Here is a 25,321-nt window from a genome sequence, read left to right on the forward strand (position 1 = left end):
TTCACGCCTCTCGAGCCAGTGACCCCACGGTGGATGGGAGCCTTTACACAGTTGGAGATCCTGATTGCTGTCAGAGCTTGCACTGAGGATGGCAGTTGCCTCTACTGTGAGATTCAGGATGAGGGCAGACTCCAGCGAGTGGAGGTGGAGTCGCCTTTGGTTGCAGAGTGCACCTTTCAGAGGATTCGGGTAGTGGCCGCCGCTTCTCGAAAGTGGCATATAGACCCCGATCTTGCTGATGTGCTCCCGGATTGGCGTATATGGGCATATGCAGCGCGCCCCTTGGTCCGGCTACAATGGGACCCCGGGGAGTACGAGTGGCACGATCCTTATGCATCCCTTGAGGCCACAGAGATTACCTTTTTCCAGTATACTGTTCGGCTGGGGCGGCATATTTTGACGGCGAGGAGGACGGTCTCTCCAGCGGCAGCGGAGCATTGGCGGCTACAGGGACTCTCACAGGAGTTCCTGGAGGATTTTTGGGCTCGGCTCTGGGCTAGTCGACAGGCCCGCAGGATCTCGACTTTTCAGTGGCTGGTCGCCCACAGGGACTCAGCAGTTGGCACTTGGCTTGTTTACAGCGGTCTTCCAGCGGCCTGCGTCCAATGCGGCCACCCTATGGAGACACAGAGACACTGCCTTTGGGATTGCCCTCAGGTGCAGCAGATTTGGCTGCGGATGTTGCGTATTCTGGCTCCCCTCTCTCCAGAGGGTATGTTTACGTGGGGTGCCGTTGCTTGGTCGACTTCGTCAGGGCCTGCTATGGGCTATGAGATGGAGCAGGGCAGTCAGGCCATCAGATTTATTAGGGGCCAGCCTCGCCTGGTTCCGGCACCGGATTTCTCGTCCGCCAGCTGGACACAGGAGCGGGATTTACGATGGGAGCTCCTCAGCAGCCTCACCATTTGGTTCACCTGGAGGGCCCGGTGCTTTACGGCCTTTGAGGGGAGATTGGAGCCACCAGCAGAGACTGTACGGGGGATTTGGCAGGAGTTGATCCACACCCTGCGAGGACAGTACGACCGCATCCGGGGAGACTCGGATGAGGCGATCTTGCGGCGCCAGGCCTTTCACACCACTTGGCGTTGTGGCCCCTTCTACACCTTACACACGGGATCCCCCCGTTGGCACTACAGGCCACCTGTTTGGCTCTTCCCCCCTCCCTATTGTATGATTTAGCCTCTGAGTCTTTTGTACTGATGCTTGTATTTTGCAGCACCTAGGGAGAGTCTCCCGGGCTGCCATGCTGTATTCATTGCTCTGTTTCTCTTATGAGTAGGAGAGATCTTTTGTAGCCCTACGGGCGTTTTTTTTTATATATAACTAATGAAAGGATCTTTTCTCGGAAAAAGAAAAAAAAAGAAAAAAAAGAGAAAATGTCCACCCATGGGGGACTACAATCCTCTATAGATGTACAACCCTCCATAGAGGAAAAATGCTGAAAAAAGATGAGGGTGCTTCCTCTATGGTCTGGCTGCTCTTGGAGGTAAACTACATCCTTTTTGTAAAGCCCTCAGGCTAACATAGCTTGCAATTAAGCATAAACATAAAAAGGAAACACACACATTTTTTATTAATAAGGCACTGACGATCTGCGCCTGTGAGCTCCGCCTCTCCCCCTCCCGCTGCTTCTCGCCGTCGCGCCCCCCTCTCCCCCCCGCCTGTCCCCCGCCTTCTCCTCCGTCCTCTCCCCCGCCTCCTTCCTTGCACCCTTCCTCGCCATCTCCCCCACGCCTTCTGCCTCGCATCCTCCCCCGCCTCCTTCCTCGTTTCCTCCCCCGCCTTCTTTCCCCCCCCGCCTTCTCCTCCTCCGCCTCCTTCCACGTTTCCTCCCCCGCCATTCCCCCCCCCCCCCCCCCCCCCACTTTCTTCCTCGCTTCCTTCCCCCGCCTCTCTACCCCCCACGCCTCCTTCTCCTCCGCCTCGCTTCTCTCCCCCCGCCACCTCTACCCCCTCCGCATTCTCCTCTGCTGCGCGACTCTTCCCCTCCGCCTTCTCCCTTTCCTCCCCTTCCGTCTCGCCCCTCCCCCCACCGCTAGCTCCCCCGCCTCAGCTCCCCCTCCCCCCCCCCCCCCCGCCCCGCCCCCGCTATCCTGTAACCCTCCGCCTCTCCTTTTCCTCGCAGGGCTGTGTCCCTCCCGTTGGTGACCCCGGTTTCTGGCCTTTTCCCTCTGGAGGACTCCATGGAAGCCGCTCCGACTACCCCTGTCGATTCCGGTCTCCGTCTGGAGTTCACAGCTGAAGATCATCAGTTGTTTGTTTCCACAGTATCCGCTCTTGAGGCCTCCTCCTTGGTCTGCAAGATAGTGGGTAGCCGTCCGATGCGGAGAGAGCTTCGCGACCTTCTGCAAGGCAGCCTTGTTGGCGTGCCCGCCAAGATCGTCAGCGTGGATTTTTTGGGACGTGGCTACTACCAGGTGGATTTCGAGTCCCCCCAGGCAGCTCAGATGGTGTTGGCTCGGAGCCCCATTGCCCTCTGCTCATCCCGGGCGTTCCTGGCGCGATGGACTCATGGTTTCGACCCCGCTTCTGACCCGCTAGCAGGCGCGACAGGTTTTCCCGTAACTATGTGCTTTCCTGGACTCCGTAGGGAGTACTTGCCCCTCTTGTCATCCATTGGCAAGGCGTTCGGGCAGGTGGTGGAGACACCTCAGACAGCGGCTTCAGTGATAGCTCGGGCAGCAGGACTCCCGGCCATTCGTGTTGTGGTTCCGTCACCGGAGTCCCTCCCGAAGACGATCCTCCTCCCTTGTCTTTCTGGAGGACATCTGATACAGCGCGTGGAGTATTCGGGCCTCCCTGGCCAGTGTTACACATGTCGGGAGATGGGCCATCTCGCACGCGCCTGTCCCCACAAGGGGGTTCATCCTTCACGCTATGCCGCCTCTCTGGACCCCCTGCAGGAGACCCGAGGGGTGGCCATCCACCTCAGAGACCGGACATCCCTGGCTCGCCACAGCAGGCACGATCATCTGACGAGCAGGCCTCGGCGGAGGATGCCGCGCAGACCCAGGAGGCTGGCGGATGGCAGGAGGTTCACCGGTGGAAACGCCCGGCCCGCAGGGACCGTCGCAGACACCAGCAGGCAGCACAGGCTGGCGGACAGGCGACTCCGGCTGGCGTACAGGCACCTACCCGCACTTATGCTCCAGTCAGGGATAGGCGGCCAGCAGGTCCCACCCCGATGGACGAGGATTCAGACTCAGTGCCCGTTGAGGCCACTGGTGGAGCCTCCCACGTGGAGACCTTGCTCCCGCCTCCCCCCGCGGGGGGCCCCGCCCCCTCCTTGGAGCAGATTCCTGAGGATCCCGGGCCGCACTCTGCGACCCCCGGCTCCTCTTCCCCTCACCCGGAGAGCACTCCTTCCACCCCCCCTCTCCCCCCCCAGCCCCCCCCCTCCCGCCTCCCCCGGCGGCCCCCCCTGACACCTATCCTCTGGCAGATGCCTCTCCATCCTCTCCTCGCTCTCCCCCCTCCTCTCCGCGAGCCCCCATCCCTCCCTCGGCCTCTCCAGGATACTTCGCCAGACCACCCACTGCCCCGGGGCAGCGCAGTTGGGTAGGCCAGAGTTCAGTCCAGCGGCTGTTCCACTGCCACTCCGGGCCGGTGGAGATGGCGATCCTAGCTTTGCCCGCCACAGAGTTCTCTCTAGCCTCCCCTGGGGGGCCCCCGCGAGTGATGGGGCTACCAGTGGATTACGGTTTTTTCAGGTGCCTCCAGCTGGATGCTGGCCTGTTCGAGACACTGGTCGCGCCCTTGCGAGTTTGCGTGGTGTGCCATCCCTCTCGTTCTCCTTCAGTGGTGAGCAGTATGGTGGCCTTCTCCTTTCCTCTCAGTGTTGCCCCAGACACAGCATGGGATTGCAACTCTGTAGAGGAAGTTTTGCGTGATCAGATACTGGAGTTTTCTCACCACTTCAGTGACTTGGGGCTCACGGACCTATTGCAGACCCGATTACACTCAGCCCGCATGAGCTTGTTTGGTATAGGAGATTGGCGGATGGATCCGGTCCACACCTCAGTTGAGGCGGTGCTACTGATTCTCCTCCATGCCGCCCCGAGGGTGCAGCCTACCTTTAGATACATATATGCAGAGGATTGGTCTCACGCCTATGCCCTGGACAGGGCGAAGGCGGAGTGGGGCTGGACACAGAGACAGGTCACCCTCTTTTTGGAGAGACTCCGCACCCGGACAGACAGTGACTATTCTCCCTCCAAGCCGGCGCCCAAGACTCACAGAGTGGAGGGCAGATCATCCGGGCCGGCTGAGAGGGGTGAGCCAGTGGCGGCTGCTTCACTTGCCATAGCTCATCCATGAGGATCCTCTCATGGAACATCAGGGTCTCGGTGGACATCGCTGCTACAATGGTCGGGGCAGACTTCGCCAGGAGATCCAGAGGGCTCTCGTTGGAGGACCCATAGATATCCTTTTCATCCAGGAGCACCACCTTTCTGCCGGGCGTACCCGCACCTGCGGGAAGATCTTGCCAGGCAGGAGTCACACTTTTTGGTCACCGGCATATGGCTCCCAGGGGAACCAGGGTGGAGTATGCATCTCAGTCAGCGAGCAGCTTCTATCCGAGGTTGTGGACTCTGGCACTCTGGTCCAGGGTCGAGCGCAGTGGATCATCCTTCGGGTTGGGGAAGACCGCATTGGCTTCCTCAACTTCTACGCCCCTAATGGGGCGATCGGGAGAGCCGAGTTCTGGAGCACCATTAGGCAGTCCCTCCCCTTGGCAGACCACTGGTGCCTAGGGGGGGATTGCAACATGCTGGAGGATGCAGAGGACAGGATGGGGGGCAGCCAGGAGACCATTCATGGGCCGGAGCTCGCTGCCTGGGAGGAACTAGTGCTGCAGGTGAGGCCATGATCCGTGGACTCTCCCGGAGTTTGGCAGGTTGCAGGGGAGTTTATCTTTCTCGCGCTCGGATAGACGGGCCACAAGGGTTAACCTTTCCCGCATCGACAGGTTTTACATTGATGAGTGGGCTTGTGATAGAGGTGGCACTGTGGGCATACTTGCAGGCTCCTTGTTTTCAGACCACTTTCCAGTGCTTCTCCAGATCGAGGACCCTACGAGAGGAGAGCGGGGCCAGAGCGTCCGGATTCCAGATTGTCTCATAGAGGAGCCCGATATTGCGACCAGAGTTGAGCAGGTCTGGCAGGAGCTGCAGTTCAGGAGAGGATCGGCAGCCAGCGATCTTGCCAGGGGCTTGCAGGAGATCAGTCGGATGCTCAGACAGGCTGCCCTGGACCATCTGGAGGCCTTCAGAGAGTAGGAGAGGAGCCTGCGGAGGAGTCTAGTGTCCCTTCAGAGACTCCAGGAGAGGGATCCTACGAGCCCTTGGATCTCAGAGCAGATGGAGTCAGCTCGCACTGAGATCAGATCCATCGAGGAGAGGAGGGTGGAGTTCCGATTCCATGCTCGGGCTTCTTTTTGGACACAGGCTGGAGACAGTGTGACTCGAGATTTCTTTGAGGCGACAGGGCCTCGCTTCAGACGAGAGGGTCTCAGGCGTCTTCGGCAGGCTGATGGCCAGGTTGTGGTGGATCCCCCCAGGGTTCGGGCGATAGCCACAGATTTTTACAGGGATCTTCTCTCTGCTGAGCCAGCAGATGACAGGGTGAGAGAGGCTCGGGAGGCAGTCCGGAGCTTCACGAGACCGGTTGTGCCGGCCCATTTGCAGCACTCCCTTCTCTCTCCCTTCTCGGATACGGAACTGGAGGAGGCTCTTCAGGCACTACCTCGGGGCAAATGCCTTCTTAGGGACTTCCGGTAGCGCCTTTGGGCCAGCTTCCGGCCCCGGAAGGTGACGCTTTTTCTCTGGCTCACAGCGCATAGAGGACTGGCTGTGGGGGCCTGGCTAGCTTTTGGCAGACACCCAGCGTCCTGCCCTCGGTGCGGCCATGCACAGGAGTCGCAGCGGCACTGCTTATGGGATTGCCCACAGGCACGGCAGGTCTGGCAGCGCGCTCTCAGGATGGTTTTTGCAGGCTCGCCAGGTGAGATGCTGGTGACGTGGGGTGCGGTGGCTTGGGCCACGGACAGTGGCCCGGCCCTTGGATATGAGGACGTCCCTGGCAGTGTGACCATCCAGGTCTCTGACAGGGCGATGGCGGTGGTTCCGACGCCAGACTTCTCTTCGGCAGTCCCTCAGGAGGGGGTCGGGCACAGATGGGAGATGATCAGCAGCATGACGGCTTGGCACATATGGAGAGCCCGATGCAGGGAGGCCATTGACCGCCAGGCGACTCCACCGGCGGAGGTCATACAGGCCCTTTGGGTGGACATCATTCACACCTTGAGAGGACACTGGGGGAAACTTCAGGGCGACTCGGATCGCATGAGAGGTCGCCGCAAGGCTTTCCTCCGCACTTGGCAGCCTGGCCCTTTCCTCATCGTGAGGGGCGAGGATGTCACTTGGCACTATAGGCCTCCAGTTTGGCTTTTCTCACCTCCCACATGTACTACTAGGTAGCCCCCCCCCAGAGAGCGGCCAGCCACGGGGGTGGAGCTCGGGTGTTCACTGTGTGTTTTTTATCCCTCCTTGCGAGGTGAGCTTTGTAGCCTTATGGCGTTTTCTCATTAACTAATAGAAGGATCGTTTTTCCAAAAAAAAAAAAAAGGAAACACACAGACACTGGCATCTAGCGCACCGCGCAACCATAGAGCCGTTCAGGCTCGTCCCCGAGCACAGGGGATAGTAGTATCTGAGACATGGCTCCATGTGCAGTCCTTGGCCTCCCATACCACACATAGACACTGGCATCTAGCGCACCGCGCAACCATAGAGCCGTTCAGGCTCGTCCCCGAGCACAGGGGATAGTAGTATCTGAGACATGGCTCCACGTGCAGTCCTTGGCCTCCCATACCACTAGTACACACCCTCAGATGTAAGTAGGGAGTAGTCTCAGGGCCTCAAGTCTAGGTCTGAGGAGCTCTCCCCCAAACCGACTCATAAAGTCACGTATATAAGCCTCCTATAAACTAGGAGCCAAATTTAATATGTCTCATAAAAGCTACTAACTCCCACTTAAGATGCCTAACCCCTAGGCTATCGTTAGCGTAATCTGAAAGTCTTAACCTTGATTAGCCTTGAGATGTATTATACTTCCCCCCTTAAAAACCATTGATGTCCTCAGCAATGAATCCGGGGAAGTGACTCTTCGGATTATGGGTTGACTCCCGCCCATCGGATGTAATCAGGGAGTAGTCTCAATGCCTCGAGTCTAGGTCTAAGGAGCTCTCCCCCCAAATCAACTCATAAAGTCACGTATATAAGCCTCCTATAAACCAGGAGCCAAATATAGCATCTCATAAAAGCTACTAACCCCCATAAGGACCACAACATCAAAGATAACTTGTAATGCTTGATAGCCCTCATCGTCTTAGAGTCCTTTGGGACTTTAAGATACAAACACATGCCCTCTCGTAAAGCTCTTGGGGTCTGTTGTTGGTTAGCGGAATACTGAGCGCGATCTTGAGCACTCTTTACGCTTTCCTTTGCATTTTTCAGCATATCTTGCATATCTTGCAAGTAATCTACGACTTATTGCAACTTGACACCCCCTAGCCCTACGACAATGGGTGACTTTGGCTGACAACCGTACGTAAGCATAAATGGGCGAAAACCAGTAGCCCCATGCTTACTACTATTCATAGTTGTCATGGTACGAAAATACGATACCATACTGAAACCGGTGATGGGGAGAAACTAGAATTAGGGTTTAGAGTTCATTCATGGGAGACATACACAGAGAAGCAAGGGAGAGAGAGAGAGAGAGTTGTGGGGATAAGTCAACTCATGAAAAGCATGAGTGTGTGACTCCCCTATCACACATGTATATTGCACTAGTACACATAGTGCACTTAGTACATTAAAAGTACTAAGTGTACTATGTACTATAACTTATGGGCTTGTACACACTATAAGGGTGGGCATAACGCCTTTACCCCAACAACCTCCCACTTAAAGGCAAAGTGCCCTTAAGTAAAGGAAAAGAAAAAATCAGCATGTACATGATAATATACAAGGCCATATCAAGGCTGAAAATGGCCTCATCCAATGCCCATCAAGTGTCTGCAATGAGCAAACCGCTCCGGAGGCAAACTCTTCGTCAACAGATCAGCCGGGTTGTCATCCGTATGAATCTTAACAAGCTGAATTTGCTTGTTCTCTATCACCTCTCTGATGAAGTGATACTTCACATCCACATGCTTCGTCTTTGCATGAAAAACAGGGTTCTTTGCCAACTGGATGGCACTCTGACTGTCACAATGCAACAATGGAATATCCCCTGTATAACCCAAATCAACCACTAACCGAGATAGCCATAATGCCTCCTTGCAAGCCTCTGTGGCTGCAATATACTCGGCCTCTGTAGTAGATAAGGCAGTGCACTTCTGCATCCTGGATATCCATGACACAGCACCTCCTGTGAATGTAAATACATAACCGGTAGTAGACTTCCGGTTATCTGGATGACCGGCATAATCCGAATCCGTGTAACCATGCACTAATGCATCCTGTTTGCCAAAGCAAATGCACAAATCCTGTGTGCCCTTCAGGTATCTCATGACACCTTTCACTGCTTCCCAATGCTTCTTGCCAGGGTTGGCCATGTATCTAGAAACCACTCCCACTGCAAATGCAATGTCCGGCCTAGTAGCAACCATGGCATACATGAGACTGCCACAAGCTGAAGCATACGGAATCTTGGCCATATCAGCCCTGTCTCTATCTGACTGTGGGCTGTCCATAGCACTGAGTTTCACATATGGAGGCAAAGGAGTACTAGCTTTCTTCCCCCCGTCCATATTGAACCTCTGCAAGACTTTGCCAATGTATTCCTTCTGAGACAAATACAACACATGCTGATTTCTGTCCCGAAGTATCCGCATACCCAAAATGTGATTTGCATCACCCAAATCCTTCATATCAAAGGTTTCATGCAGCCTCTTTTTCAAAGCATCCATCTCTTTACGAGATTTCCCGGCAATCAACATATCATCAACATACAAAATGAGAATCAATAGACTGCCATCCAAAGCTTTCTTGGTGTACAAGCAGTGATCTATGTCACTTCTCCTGAATTTCTGAGATTTCATGAATGTATCAAATTTGTGATACCATTCCCTTGGTGCCTGTTTGAGCCCATAAAGACTCTTTTTCAGCTTGCATACAAGCTTCTCCTTTCCATTTACTGCATAACCCTCTGGCTGCTGCATATATATCTCCTCATGGAGATCACCGTGAAGAAAAGCAGTCTTCACATCCATCTGAATCAAGTCCAGATCATCATGTGCAACCAAAGCTAACACAGCTCTAAGTGTGGTCATTTTGACCACTGGAGAGAAGATCTCATCAAAGTCCACACCATATTCCTGCTTGAAGCCCTTAGCCACTAACCTGGCTTTGTATCTTGGCTTAGCATCTGATGCAACTTTGAGCCTGTATACCCACTTGCATGGCAAAACCTTCTTGCCTGCAGGCAAAGGCACCAACTTCCAAGTTCCATTTTTATGCAGAGAATCCATCTCTGATTTCATGGCACGCTCCCAAAGAGCCTTGTCTGCCCTCTGTAAAGCCTCTTTGTAACATGAGGGCTCCCCACAGTCAGTGAGCATCAAATAGTCAACCCCTGGAACAAACCTGTCAGGGGCTCTGGAGGGTCTAGTGGACCTCCGTACCCAATGACCATCATTTGCAGGTTGCTGTCCAGCCTGCATATCACCCATTGGTGGCTCCTGTTCCATGCCATAAGGCTGAAAAATCATGCCCGGTATCTCCTCTAACTGTGGTATATCCATAGGGATATCTTCTGCCATCTCTGGCTGTCCATTTGGACCATTTTCAGCACCATTTAAGGGCTGGTTTTCCTGCTGTAATGGCTGATTTACAGCCCTTTGTTGTTGTCCATGATGTCCATCATCATCAAAGATGACTCTGCCAGGCTCCTGTTGCCTTGCAGGCTCCTTATACATGCATGTTTCATCAAAAATGACATCATTGCTGCGTATGATCTTTCTATTTATGGAATCCCAAAGTCTATACCCCATTTCACCTCTGTCACCATATCCTAGGAATATGCATTTGTGAGACTTAGGATCAAGTTTGGTGCGCATTTCCCTGCGTATGTGCACGTACGCAACGCAACCAAACACTCTCAAGTGCTTGTATGACGGAGGCTTCCCTGTCCATACTTCTTCTGGCACTTTCCCACCAAGCCTCGTGTTAGGTGACCTGTTTATAAGGTGAACGGCTGTCATAACAGCTTCAGCCCAAAAACCATGAGGTAATGCAGCATGTGACAACATAGAACGGACCTTCTCCTGTATGGTCCTGTTCATCCTCTCTGCTGTCCCGTTTTGTGGAGGATCATAAGGAGTAGAGAGCTCCCTCTTGATGCCTTTAGCATCACAAAAGTCCTGAAACTGTTTGGACGTATACTCTCCACCATTGTCGGAACGCAAAGCCTTCAGTGTTTTGCCAGTTTGATTCTCAACAAGAGCAACAAACTTCTCAAACACTGAGAATGTATCACTCTTCAAACGAAGAGGATAAACCCACACCTTGCGTGTGGCATCATCAATAAAAGACACAAAATATTTTGCCCCTCCCAAAGAAAGCTGAGGCATCTCACATACATCTGTATGCACAAGCTCTAACTGAGCATCTTTCTGTCCAAGAGCTTTCTTGTGGGGGCACTGTAGTTGCCTACCATATATACAATGCTCACAAAATTGAAAACTTGAAAACTTTAGAGAAGGCAAGTAACCCAAACGAGACAATTGCTCCATTCCTTTGACACTCATGTGTCCCAACCGGCTATGCCACATAGAAATTTCCGGCAGCTCGGTTGCATTTACATTAGCATGGTGACAAACACCTGCATGCATGAAATAAAGAGTGTCCACCTTAGAGCCTCTGGCAACAACCAGTGAGCCCTTACTAATCTTCCACTTTCCACTACCAAATGTGGTAACATAATCAGCATCATCAAGCTGTCCAGTAGAAAGCAGATTCTTCTTGATCTCAGGCACATGCCTGACATCATGGAGCATAAGCTGTGAGCCATCTGAAAATACAAGCCTCACATCACCTCTGCCAAGAATTTTGCATGCATGGTTATCACCCAAATAAACCACTCCTTCATTGCCAGCAGTGTACCTGACAAACAAGTCTCTGCAACCTGTGACATGAAAGGAGGCACCTGAATCAATGATCCATGAGTGCATACCATGACCACCTGTAAGAAGTGAATGGGCATCAAGTGAAGACGTAAATAGGACCTCATCCTCACTGCCACCTGCATGTGACACATTGATTTCTTCGATCTTGACTCCACTTTTGCCCTTTGGCTTTACATCTTTGGCTTCATCCTTCTCTTTGTCTTTGCCTTTTCCCTTTTCTTTTTGATCATTTTTCCATTTGTAGCATTGCTTTTTGATGTGTCCCTTTTTGCCACAATAATGGCATTCCAAATCCTTTTTGGAGCGAGACTTGCTCCTTCCCCTTTCTTGGCTTTTCCCCCTTTGCTGGGATCTCCCACGTGCATTCATTGCATTAGACTTGCCAACAGAGTTGTTTTTCCTGTTCATCTCTTCTTGAAGAAGAGCACCCTCAACATCTGCATATGACAGCATAGCATTCGAATTGCTAGTGGCTGTCCTAAATGTGTCCCAACTCTCTGGCAAAGTGCATAACAAAAAGGTGGCTTTGAACTCATCGTCCATCGCCAACTTTTGATTGATGACCTGGCTGACAATACCATTAAACTCATTGAGATGGGCTGTCATAGAAGCCCCTTCCTTCATCTGAAGACCTATGAGTTTCTTCAACCAATACACTTTGCTTGAGGCACTTTGTTGGGCATACAAGTCCTGCAATCTCTGCCACATTCCCCAAGCTGTCTTCTCTTCACGAATGCTGAAAAGTAATGAGTCTGACACAGACAACATGATAGTAGATCTTGCCAGCTCATCCATATCTTCCCACTCTTCAGCTGTAAGAGAAGCGGGCATCACACCCCTTTCTTTGATAGGTTTGTGCTGCTTTTTCTGAAGCAACACATTGTAGCACTGGGTTTGCCAAATATCATAGTTATGCGAGCCTTCAAGCTTCTTGATGTGAAGCAATGAAGAGCTCTCACCTGTGGTTGCCATAGCAAAATGCAACCTGTAATGCCTGACTCCCTGCAAATGTGCAAACACTGCACCCAAAAGATGTGCAAACACTGCACCCAAAGCACACAAAGTGCTAACAAATGTTCTCCCAAGCTTTATCTCCCACTGCGGAAGCAAGAATGCAACTTTTCTCCCACTTTTTGTGATGAAAACACCAAAATCTGGTTGCTGCAGATTTTGGACAGCACCTTAAATGTGCTCTTTTGCCCTTCCAAAGTACTGTACAGCAGTACCAAGTGCTCACCAATGATGTACCAAACCTGTACCGGCAATTTCAGCAGCTGAATTTGAACCTTTTGATCACTCAAAACAGTGTACAGCCATGCCAAAACATGTACAAATCTGTACCAAATCTGTACCAGCAGGTACAGTAGCAATAAATGCTCTCCTGGCTGTCCAAATGAGTAAAAATCAGACTTTTACAGTCCTGTACACTGCATAAAACAGTCCCGAACAGAAATTGGGCAAAAGCCCCTTGACTGCAAGCTGATTTCTGAGGATTCAAGGCATATATGTCTTGCCTGCTGCTTTGCCAAGCTCAACAAGCATACAAACTTGAAAAGCCCCTTGATTTGAGATCAATTTCTGATCATGCATGGTACATTGACGCACATGAAGGCATCCTGGGTATTCACGATGCTTCCCCCTGGCCACATATACATCAAATACATGAAAGCCCCTTGATTTACAGGCACATTGAGTGCTTGTAAGGCATCAGCACATTAACCACAGCATCAAATGCGATTGCCTGCATGCAAATCAACCAAATCGGCACAAAAGCCCCTTGATTTGCACTGCAAATTGCTGCAATTTGCTGCAATTTTGCCCAAATGTGCGATTTTTCACATCATACAGCATGTATGAGTGCTTAATTGCACAATTACATCAAAAGCCCCAAATTTCGACATCCAATTTCCTGCAAATTGATCCTGATTTGACCAATTTCCTGCAAATTTATCCTGATTGTGACCAATGTCACCCAATTTTGCCAATTTTGCTCAAAAATTGAGCAATTGGGCACCTGTACCTGCTCAATTAATTGAATTGATGAGAAATTCGCAAAAAATTAGAGGCAAATACCTCTGAAATTTCTGATTTTTTCTGATTTGCAGGTTGATTGATGATTGCAGATGCTGCTTTTGCAGAAAAGGGCAATTGAAGGAGCTGCTGTGCAGGTTTTTGGAGCCCTGTGTGTGCTGACTCATAGCGTGTGTTCGCTCGACTACCTGCGAGCGATTGGTTTATCGCATGAGTTCCCCTCGTAGCCAGCCGGTCATCCTATGCTGTCGACCGACGCCTTGCTGCTGTTCGCTCCACGCTCGACACTTAGCGCTGGCACCTTTGCTTCACGCCCAGTAAAAGTCAGTTCGCCTGCCTTCGCATAGCTTCGCCTAGCACCACTTGCACGTCGACGGGCTCCGTCGGATCCAGCGCTACTTGTTGCCACGTATTCGCCTTCTTCGCCAATGTTCGGCTGGCTGCTCACGCTCGACGCCCAGCGCTACAAGCCTTAGCTAATGCTTCGCCGTGCGCTTCTATTCGCTTGAAGTCGACGGGCTCCTGCTGCTGCACTACTGCCGGGATGCCTCTGAACTGCGCTAGTGAGTAGCTGCAGCTTGCACACGCCTCCAGCACACGCTTAATTTCTTCCCTCTTCTCCCTTGTGTTGCACAAGGGCGACCAGCAGTTGATTGGCGCAGAGAGACTCTCTTGCATCAACTGGCTGCTGAGTGCCAACGCCTGCTACAGGGAAGAAGGAGGGATAACCTAAGAGCTATGATAGGCTCTGATACCAGTTGATGGGGAGAAACTAGAATTAGGGTTTAGAGTTCATTCATGGGAGACATACACAGAGAAGCAAGGGAGAGAGAGAGAGAGAGTTGTGGGGATAAGTCAACTCATGAAAAGCATGAGTGTGTGACTCCCCTATCACACATGTATATTGCACTAGTACACATAGTGCACTTAGTACATTAAAAGTACTAAGTGTACTATGTACTATAACTTATGGGCTTGTACACACTATAAGGGTGGGCATAACGCCTTTACCCCAACAACCGGCCTCTGATAGAAACCAAAGTACAGTAGACTAGCAGTCACCCGTCCACTTGTAGTCTAGATGTGAAAACAAAACAGATTGGAGCTAGAGTGCCCAAATCTGAAAACAAAGTGACACCTGTTGGCCCCAAAGCTTGGCGCCCCTTGCGGTATTTCTTTATTCAATTTCAAAAGTATGAAAGGCTGAGTACAACAAAATCAGCCAAGAGATTACACCCTAGGTTGCAGGAAACGTTTCTGTTCAGGAAACGGCAAGCCTAAGTAAACGCAAGGAAACGTGAAACCCATTTACTAGGAAACGTCGGGGGTAGGCTAAGATTTGAAAAGAACACAGACATTTAGAAAAAATATAGCACATGTTTACATATAGTTTTTGAAGGGAGGAAACATGTAAAAGCATGTAACAAAGTAGATGAAAAGAAGACCATAAGGGCTGAAATTCATTAATCAATGATTGTGCAAGATACAACTTGTTTACATGGGAAGTAGGAGTCCATAAGGGCTGAATTTCAGCCATCAATGACAGTGCAAGATACAAATTTATTACATGGGAAGTACACCCTCATCCTCAACTAGATCCTCAAGGCACTCATTGAGGTTGCATGGACCCATGGAGGATGAAGGCTAGTAGAGTGAACACTCGAACAAGACTGAGAAATCGTTTTTCTTAAAAAAAAAGCTGGCGAGTCCTTTTTTTAATGGACCTTAGAAAAAAAGCCAAAAAGTATATATATATATATATATATATATATATATATATATATATATATATATATATATATATATGTTGGCCCTTTTTTTAATGCTTTTAATAAACTGCAACAAAACGGACCACTTTATAAGTGGCCCCGTTTTTCTTTTAATGGGCTGGGCCACTTATACCGTTTTTCTTTTAATGTGCTGCGGACCAGACCCAAGGTCAAAAATCGTTTTTTTTTTTTGGGTAAAAACTCGCCGTTTCCTAAGCGTTTCCCATGGTGAGAAACGTGGCCCTTCTACAGAAACGGCATTTCCTACTCTTCCACACACGTTTCCTGCAAGCTAGATTACACCTGTATGTCCAATCTGACAGCCCACAATACCTCTTAGCACAGAGGATTCACGCACACAGATCTGTGTCTCAAAGCAACACACTGTGCCTCCCTCTGATCAGCCAAGACCACTAAGCAGGGCAGCCATGAGCATACATCTGGCATATCTCAAGCACATGATTCAACATCTCAGCTCATACATACATGTACTGTTCAACCTCTGTCTCCACCGTTTTCAATCTGCCACACCTCTCCTCTCACAAGGGGCCAGATGGCTCAAATCTGCAACAGACATAAAGCAATAGAAAGAGAGATAGATGAACAGATGCAGAGCTTACCAAAATCAGCTCGTGGATCTACACCGGAGGAAGTAATGGTACCAATCTGTACTTGCAGGCACTTGTTTCAACAACCTTGCTTCACACGTGTGAGTGTACTTGTCTGTACCTTCCTCTTTGCATCCACCTCAGTGCTGTACTTGACTGTACAGTTCTGAAAATTTATACTGCACCAATCCGTACAGGCCACGTATCACTGTACTTGCATACGCCGCCTGCAGCCAGTATCTGTACCGGACTGTGCCTGCGCAGCCAGCCTGTACCAGATCTGTCCAGCTCCGCCAACAGCTGTACTGTCCAATGCAGCTGTACCTGAACTGTCCGTACACTGTACCTACAGTGGTACAGTACTGTACCTGCAGTTGTACTTGTCTGCACAGCCTGTACCAGCAACTGCAGCCGCCTGTAACAGCCGCCGCCCACTCTCTTGGTGCAGAATTCAGTCAGCGCAGCCTGTACCTGCAATCGTACAGTTGTACCTGCAGTCGTACAGATGAGTACGGGTGCTGTACGGCCTATTCTAGCACACAGAAATCAGCAACCAGAAATCTGCAGCAGCCGACTTGCTCTCTTGCTTTTCCACGCTTCCCCACAACACGTTTGCTCCACGATTTCCAAAAAGAAGAGAGAGAGAGAGTGTAGAGAGAGAGGCATGCACTCCAAAAGTGGAGTTGCCTCCTCCCCAAAATAATCCTAGGGCCCCAACTTTAATAAATATTAAAGTTCCCTAGGGGCCACTAAGGCCTAGGGGCAACCTTCAATAAAACATTAGAATTCTAATGTTCTAGTTCCCCCCTTCACACCTAGGGATGTCCACACATCATTAACTCTGTCCGGGCACCCCTCATGTGAATCATTCAATATTTTGACTCAGCAACCACCATGCCCACACTTGTGCTGTTCCATTTTCACAGGGCCATGACATACCCCCCTCTTGAAAAATGGCAAGCGTCCTCGATTGCATTCTGGTGATACAACAAAATATCCAAAGTGAAATATACAATATGGCAAGATCAGCGTCCCAATCTCTCTAAGCCATGCACATGTATCAACATTCACTGCAAACCAATGGCGTAGTAATAGTCCAAGTTGTATACCACTGTGAACCATACATATCCACAAAATCCCATGTGACTAGTATACATATATCATAGAAGTCCCATGAACAGATGTACTGTCAGCCTCAGTACCTTCGGGTGAGATAAAAACTGCACCAAGCGACCTCTAGATGTCATCTGAGCCTGTCTATATCAAGGGAGTGGAGGTGCTACCCCCCTCTTGAGCATCAGGTAATGCTCCAGACCCATGCTCTGCTGAACCTGAATGAGCCACAACAAGAGTCGGCTCTAACTCAAAGGCATCAAGATAAAGCTGCAAAACTTGAGGTGAATCTGTTAAGTCACCTTCCTCCATCCACTTCGCATCCATCGGTGAATAGTTCTTGAACTTCACAAGATAGCGACGGGAAACTTTACCTCGTACCTTCCTTTCTTTATGTGCCAGTATCTGCTCTGGAATCAGAACCTCATCAAGTTCCTCAACTTCCGGCTGAGCCTCATCTGATACATCCTTAGGCACATCCCCACGGAAAGGTCTAAGGAGACTCACGTGAAAAGCATTGTGAATCCTCCAGTGATCTGGTAGCTTCAAGCGATAGGCTACCTCACCAATCTTTTCCAATACCTGAAAAGGTCCATAATAACGCATGCTCAGTTTAGGGAATAAGCGCTCTTTACCCTTCATCTTCTTGAGTCTAGCCTTTTCAAAGCGCAAAAGAACCCAATCACCCAATGCAAACTGTAAATCACGTCTGTGACGGTCTGCGGCTTTCTTTTGCTTCTGCTAAGTTTTTTGGAGTGCCAACTTAACCCTCCGATAAGCTTCATCCAAACTCTCCACATACTGATCGGCCTCAAAGATCTTATCCTTTGTATGCAAAATGGGTGCTACCTTCTTCCCTCCTTCCACAATCTCAAAAGACGCCTTGCCTGTCGAGGTATGTACAGTGTTGTTATATGCAAACTCCACGAAAGGAAGATACTTTTCCCATTGTTGCTTGTGCTCTGACACATAACACTTGAGAAGATCCAACACTGTCGAGTTAGCCTCTTCTGACTGACCATCTGTTTGTGGATGAAATGATGATGAAAACTTGAGAGTTGTACCCATGTTGTCAAACAACCCTCTCCAGAACAAACTCGTCATCCGTGGATCACGGTCACTAATGATAGACGTAGGCAAGCCATGATACTTGAAGATGTTCGCCATGAACAACTTCACCATATGATCCACTTTGATCGTCTTACGCACGGGAATGAAATGAGCCTGCTTACTGAACCTGCATATGATAGTCTAGATGCCATCATTTCCCGTTTGTGTCCGTGGAAGATCAAATATAAAATCCATGGCAATGCTCTCCCAAGGTCTATCTGGAATAGGTAAAGGCTGTAATAACCCTGGTGTCTTTTGACGGTCAAACTTTACCTTTCGACATACGATGCATTGCCTCACAAAGGCATCAACATCTCTTCTCAAGGTTGGCCAATAAAAGAAAGTCTCCACTACTTTGACCGTGGCGTCAATACCTCTATGACCTGCATATGGTGGAGCATGACTTTCAATCATAACCTTGAGTCGCAATGGCCTGGTAACACACAGTCTGCCATGCATCAATAAAAACCCATCTCTGAGAGTATAGTGCTCATGCCGCTGACCCTCAGACATCTGATCATACAACTTTTCAAAGTCCTCATCATGGGCATACTGCTCTTTCATTTCATCAAGCTCATGATGATAAGCAAGTGAAACTGCAGAGACCTGTGGCTTGCGTGACAAAGCATCTGCCACTACATTCTTTTTGCCTTCCACATGCACAATCTAGAAGTGAAACATTGACAAAAAGTTTGCCCAATGCATATGCTTCTCTGAAAGCTTAGTTTGCGTGAGGAAATAACGCAAGGTCTGATGATCTGTCTGCACAGTGAAATCAGCCCCAAGCAAGTAGTGTTTCCATGTAGAAAGAGCGTGAATTACAGCCAACATCTCTTTCTCATAAACTTGTAAATGCTTCTCGGCATCTTGCAATATTCTACTCTCATAAGCTATCACATGTCCCTCTTGCATGAGAACTGCACCAATGCTACTTCCGCATGCATCACACTGGACAACAAAAGCCTTTCGGAGGTCCGGTAACACCAATACTGGGTCCGAAGTAAGCTTTTTTTGAGCTTTTTGAATGCTGTAATTTCCCGATCAGCCCATCTAAACGGAGTTGCCTTCTTAGTCAAGGCATGAAGAGGCGAAGCAATTTCAGCAAAGTACTGTATGTAACGCCTGTAGTAGGAACACAATCCTAGAAAGTTGCGTACATCATGCACGGTCCTCAAAGCTGGCCAATTAAGAATTGCTTCCACCTTTGCTGGATCCATACGGACTCCATGCTTAGACACAATATGCCCCAAGAAATGTATCTCCTGCAAAAAGAACTCACTCTTCTTGCCATTAACAACCAGCCTATGGTTTCTGAGTTCTGAAAACACAATGGCCAAATGCCTTCTATGCTCTTCCTCAGTTTGTGAATGCACAATCATATCATCAAAGAATGTGCCCACAAACGCTCTATGAGGTCTGAAAATCCTGTCCATCATTCTGTTAAATGTGGCAGGCGCATTTGTCAAACCAAAGGGCATAACCAAGAACTCATACAACCCAAACGTGGTTCGGAATGCTGTCTTATGCACATCCTCGGGTCTAATGCGTATCTGATGATACCCGCTTTTCAAGTCAATACGACTAAAGACTGTGGAGCCCTGTAAGCAATCCGAAATGTCATCGATCCTCGGTATGGGGAATCGATTCTTGATGGTATTCTTGTTCAGCGCCATGTAATCAATACACATGCGCCAAGAACCATCCTTCTTTTGCACTAAGAGCACAGGTGAGCAAAAGGGTGATGAACTAGGCTGTATCAACCCTTTATTCAAAAGCTCCTGCACCTGACTCATAATCTCTTCCTGTTGGGCTGCACTAACACGGTATGGCGGTCTATTCGGTGGAGTACTACCAGGAATCAGATCAATGGCATGATCCTCTGGCCTCTCAGGAGGAAGTGCTCCTGGCAATGACTCGGAAAAACAATCTTGAAACCCACATAAGAAATCAGTCCTGTCCTTATCTAACATTGACAAATTAGACTTAGACTCATCATCTTGTGCATCCTTTACATAAATCAAGTACGCAGAAAGATGCTTTTTCATTACTGATGAAATTGCCGAAGCGGATACAATAGGGACAGATTCCCCTTTGAGTTTTACATCCATAACATGTTCTTTCCCTCTATGAGTCAGAGTGATTTTCCTATTGTATGTATCCACCACCGCATGTACTCTGTGGCACCATGGAATCCCCAACAAAACATCACAGCCATCAAGTGGCATGATAAAGAACTCTTCGCTGTCCACATAACCCTGCAAATGAAGCCGAAGCTTCCCAATGATAGGAGTAACGGGTTCTGCATACCCTGGACAAGCCATATTAGCTTCATGTAACGGCCCCATCTCCTCTGCGCGAATCCCCAATCGGCCAGCCAAATCTGGTGAAATGAAGTTGGCTCTAGCACCTGTGTCAAAGAATATCAAGGCATTCTGATCTCTCACTTTGCCCCATGCCCTGCACAACTCTGTCTCTTCACCACCTGGCTGTTCCCCCACAAGATCAGGAACTAACCCCGCAGAAGGTTTTGGTTTCTTTGACTTGGGCTCTCCTTTATTGTCAGAGTCCTTTTGGGACTTTCTTTTGGGACAATTAAATGACATATGTCCCTCTTCAGTACAGTAGAAACATTTACGAGCATCTCTCAAAGCCTGTCTTTCCTCATAAGTCCTCTTGGGCATTGGCAACTTCTTATACTTCGTCTCTGAAGACGCTTTAGCATCACGAGAAGCATGCCCAGATTTTTCAGCTTTCTTGCTCATGTTCTTACTGCCTTTAATAAACCCAGATGATCCTCCAGTGAGTAACGCATTAGCTGTCATAGCATTTTCAATCATCTGTGACATGTTCGTTATTCTTGTCTTGATACAATAATCTCGCACCTCCTTGGGCAGCCCACAACAATACTTCTCTACCTGCTCAGACAATGGCACTGCACGGTAAGAAGTCACTGGGAGTAAAGCTTCCCAAAACTTCTTGTTATAATCCTCCAAATTCTCACACTTTGAAGCATCCAACTTGTGCCATGCAGTTATAACATCCACCTCAAATGTAGATGTGAGCCATACGGAAGAGAAAACCTGTTTGAATTGTACCCAAGTAGTGGGTGCTATGCCCTGCAAAAGAAGAGTAGACCACCACTGCAAAGCATTGCCCTTGAGAAAAGTGGCAGCTTTCCTCACCTTAGAGGACTCTGTGTAATTCCCACTAGAAAAAGCAGCATCAACTACTGTAAAAAGGTAAGTGCTTTCAATTTATCTTTGGCCCCACTGAATGTATCAAACTTCACTGCAGCTCCCCCTTCCTTGTAATCCTTCGCCTTTCCCATAGGCGTTAGATTATCATATGGAAGTGGTTTCGCAAGATTGCTGCCCCCAACATTCATGCCCATCATTGGGTCAACATTTCCCATTCCCACACCAGGCATACCATACATTCCAGCCATGTTTCCAAACATTCCATTATGCATACCTGGCTGCATACCACCAAACATATTGCCTTGCATTCCAGGTTACATGCCCCCAAACATATTTCCTTGCATACCGGACTGCATACCACCATACATATTCCCCTGCATACCAGGCTGAAAATTAGCTCCAAAAGGCCCGTGCATACCCATGCCTCCCTGAGGGTAACCCCCAGTCATGCATTGGAACACCGAACTACCACCAAAATAACGTGGATGCATATTCTGCTGAGGAATTGATGGCTGTCCAAAGAAGGAACTCTGTGAGTTTGCTCCATAAGCATGCTGCATGTTCGGAAACTGGCCAAGAGATGGATCCTGTGGGATGGCACCACTATGACCCTGAGGAAGATTCTTAGAACGAACCTTCTTCTTCTTTTTCTCGGGCTCTGTGCGGGATCTCATAAATTCAGCAAATCTCTCACTCTGAGTGAGCTGCATAAATACATCCATAACACTAGCCAAACGATCTTTGAACCGAGCATCATCATCCTCTTTACCATGTACATCCTCTGGCTGTGTTACATCCTCATAAGGCTCAGCATCTGCAGCCTGTTCTCCTGCATGAATATCCTCAGAAACATCTCTCAGGAGAAATCTCTTGCTCTTTCTCTTCATGATAGAAGTACTCATCCTCTGTATCAGACATGTTTGCTGAATTTTTCAGCGATGGCTTTCTTCGAGGCAACCACGAGCTCACCCCCTTCAGAAAGTTGATGATTGGTCCCGGCAACGGAACCTTGAAACCGGCCTCCGATAGAAACCAGAGTGCGGTAGACTAGCAGTCACCCGTCCACTTGTAGTCTAGATGTGAAAACAAAACAGATTGGAGCTAGAGTGCCCAAATCTGAAAACAAAGTGACACCTGTTGGCCCCAAAGCTTGGCGCCCCTTGCGGTATTTCTTTATTCAATTTCAAAAGTATGAAAGGCTGAGTACAACAAAATCAGCCAAGAGATTACACCTGTATGTCCAATCTGACAGCCCACAATACCTCTTAGCACAGAGGATTCACGCACACAGATCTGTGTCTCAAAGCAAAACACTGTGCCTCCCTCTGATCAGCCAAGACCACTAAGCAGGGCAGCCATGAGCATACATCTGGCATATCTCAAGCACATGATTCAACATCTCAGCTCATACATACATGTACTGTTCAACCTCTGTCTCCACCCTTTTCAATCTGCCATACCCCTCCTCTCACAAGGGGCGAGATAGCTCAAATCTGCAACAACAGACATAAAGCAATAGAAAGAGAGATAGATGAACAGATGCAGAGCTTACCAAAATCAGCTCGTGGATCTACACCGGAGGAAGTAATGGTACCAATCTGTACTTGCAGGCACTTGTTTCAACAACCCTGCTTCACACGTGTGAGTGTACTTGTCTGTACCTTCCTCTTTGCATCCACCTCAGTGCTGTACTTGACTGTATAGTTCTGAAAATTTGTACTGCACCAATCCGTACAGGCCACGTGTCACTGTACTTGCATACGCCGCCTGCAGCCAGTATCTGTACCCGACTGTGCCTGCGCAGCCAGCCTATACCAGATCTGTCCAGCGCCGCCAACAGCTGTACTGTCCAGTGCAGTTGTACCTGAACTGTCCGTACACTGTACCTGCAGTTGTACTTGTCTGCACAGCCTGTACCAGCAACTGCAGCTACCTGTAACAGCCACCGCCCACTCTCTTGGTGCAGAATTCAGTCAGCGCAGCCTATACCTGCAGTCGTACAGATGAGTACGGGTGCTGTACGGCCTATTCTAGCACACAGAAATCAGCAACCAGAAATCTGCAGCAGCCGACTTGCTCTCTTGCTTTTCCACGCTTCCCCACAACACGTTTGCTCCACGATTTCCAAAAAGGAGAGAGAGAGAGAGTGTAGAGAGAGAGGCATGCACTCCAAAAGTGGAGTTGCCTCCTCCCCAAAATAATCCTAGGGCCCCAACTTTAATAAATATTAAAGTTCCCTAGGGGCCACTAAGGCCTAGGGGCAACCTTCAATAAAACATTAGAATTCTAATGTTCTAGTTCCCCCCTTCACACCTAGGGATGTCCACACATCATTAACTCTGTCCGGGCACCCCTCATGTGAATCATTCAATATTTTGACTCAGCAACCACCATGCCCACACTTGTGCTGTTCCATTTTCACAGGGCCATGACAATACGGTACGATACCGTATGAGAATTTTCGGTACAATATGAAATTTTGGGATACCGTATGATAAAATACGGTTTTTTTAATTAAAAGAACACCCACAAACATAGACATTTTCAATTTGGAAGGGTAGAGTCTAGAGAAGTTGTTTCAAACCAAAATATCATTAAAAACAAGTTTGAAGTGACAAACAAAAGTAGAGGTGCGATGCGATCATGCGCGCTAGGCGCGAGTACATAAACCATAGAGGTGCGATGCGATCATGCGCGTAGGCGCGAGTACATAAAGCATAGAGGTGCGATGCGATCATGCACGCTAGGCGCGAGTACAAAAAGAGAGGCTAGAGCCAAGGCCCAAGGAGAGACTAGACAAAGGCATCACTATCAGAGCTCTCGCTGAAATCATCCTCATGAGAAGAGGACACATCAGTGGCCTCGCCGAAGTCGCCATCGCTAAGAAGATTGCCCTCATCATCGAACTCGGGCTCTCAAAGCTCATGTGAGAAGCCAAAGGGAGCATCCTCATCTGCAAGAGCGAGTGGAGCTACCCGAACCACGCCGCACATAGGTATGCACTATGTCCTTGGAAGCACCACGAACCGTGCATCCACGACTTCCTACTTGCACTCCTCTGCCACTACCTCCACGCCCATGACGAGTGCGAGTAGGTCGTCGATCAAACGACTCGAGCTCTCGATAGATCTCTGCATAGATCCTCTCCTCCTCCTCATCTTGCACTTTGTTTACGCTCTCAAGAGTGCCCCCTGTGAGCTTGAATGCATCCACATTCACTTACATTGTACAATGATCAAGTGACAAGCAATGTATTAGAATTTAGTTTCAAATTTCAATAAACATTGAAGTTTGAAATTTGAATACTTATAACTTATAACTTATAAGTTGTAACTTATACCTGTCTCGCCGATTCCATCTTTTGCATTGCGCGCACCATGTGCAAGTTAGCGCGGCAATACACTAGCCGCTCTAACTGTTGCGTGCTCAAGCGATTGCGTAACTTCGTGTGTACAAGTGAGTAGGAACTCCAGTTCCTCTCACATGCACCCGAAGAGCAATCCTGAGCTAGGATTCTCAAAGCCACCTTTTGGAGGCTTGAGAGCGCATACCCAAATGTCTCCCACCAAAAGAGGGGCTTCACAAGGGATTCCCTCTTCCAACAGGTAGTAGATGCAAACGCGGCTTCTCCCCTTTGGTCATTGTAGCTTATGAGCTTCTCAAGGAACTTCCCATGGCGATCCTCCGGCAATGCTTTGGACAAGTAAGCATCTCGGGCTTCAAGTAGCTCCACGTTGGTGAAGAGGGCGGGTGATTTGTAAGTCGGATGCAATAAAGCGGCAAGACCATGGATAGGTTTTCGCATCCACTTCCATCTCTTCTCCAGAATGGCCAACATACCATCGCGCTTCTCCTCGTCGATGGAAGGAGAAGCGCGCAACTCTGCTATGGCCTCTCTCATGAAGTGAACGAGAAGGCCCATGGTGGTTCCCTCCATGTCGGTCATCCGCAATATCCTATAGAAGGGCATGACCGCAATGACAATAGTGTGGACCTACTGCCAAAACTCCTCCTTTAGGCAAAGCCATTGGCCTCCGCCGATTCTCGCTCATCCCACTCATTCCACATTGTGGAGACCACTGTTTGGCGAAGGGAGGATTTCACATCGTGGAGGCGCTCCAAGAGGAGCCATATGTAGGTGAAGCATGTAGAGGAGGTGGAGGCGGCACCAATGGAGGCGGGAGGGGAGGATGTATCACAAGGCGGGGAAATGACCTCATCATCCGCCCTTGAGCTTCTACCACTATCACGGTGAGCACCCAATCCACCCTTGATCTTGTTGAAGATCTCATCGGATAT

The 25,321-nt window shown here is 49.3% G+C and overlaps 1 protein-coding gene and 1 pseudogene across 1 annotated transcript in view; one reads left to right on the forward strand and one right to left on the reverse strand.

Annotated features, from left to right (window-relative positions):
* LOC147612596 (uncharacterized) overlaps positions 1-25,321 on the forward strand; it is a 171,645-nt gene that overhangs the window by 140,198 nt on the left and 6,126 nt on the right. The gene's annotated exons all lie outside the window — the stretch shown is intronic.
* Positions 15,777-24,827, reverse strand: LOC147612597 (uncharacterized; annotated as a pseudogene).

This window comes from Cibotium barometz, chromosome 45 (genome assembly GCF_041138505.1).
Source record: "Cibotium barometz isolate CiBa-2024 chromosome 45, ASM4113850v1, whole genome shotgun sequence".
Lineage (NCBI taxonomy): Eukaryota > Viridiplantae > Streptophyta > Polypodiopsida > Cyatheales > Cibotiaceae > Cibotium > Cibotium barometz.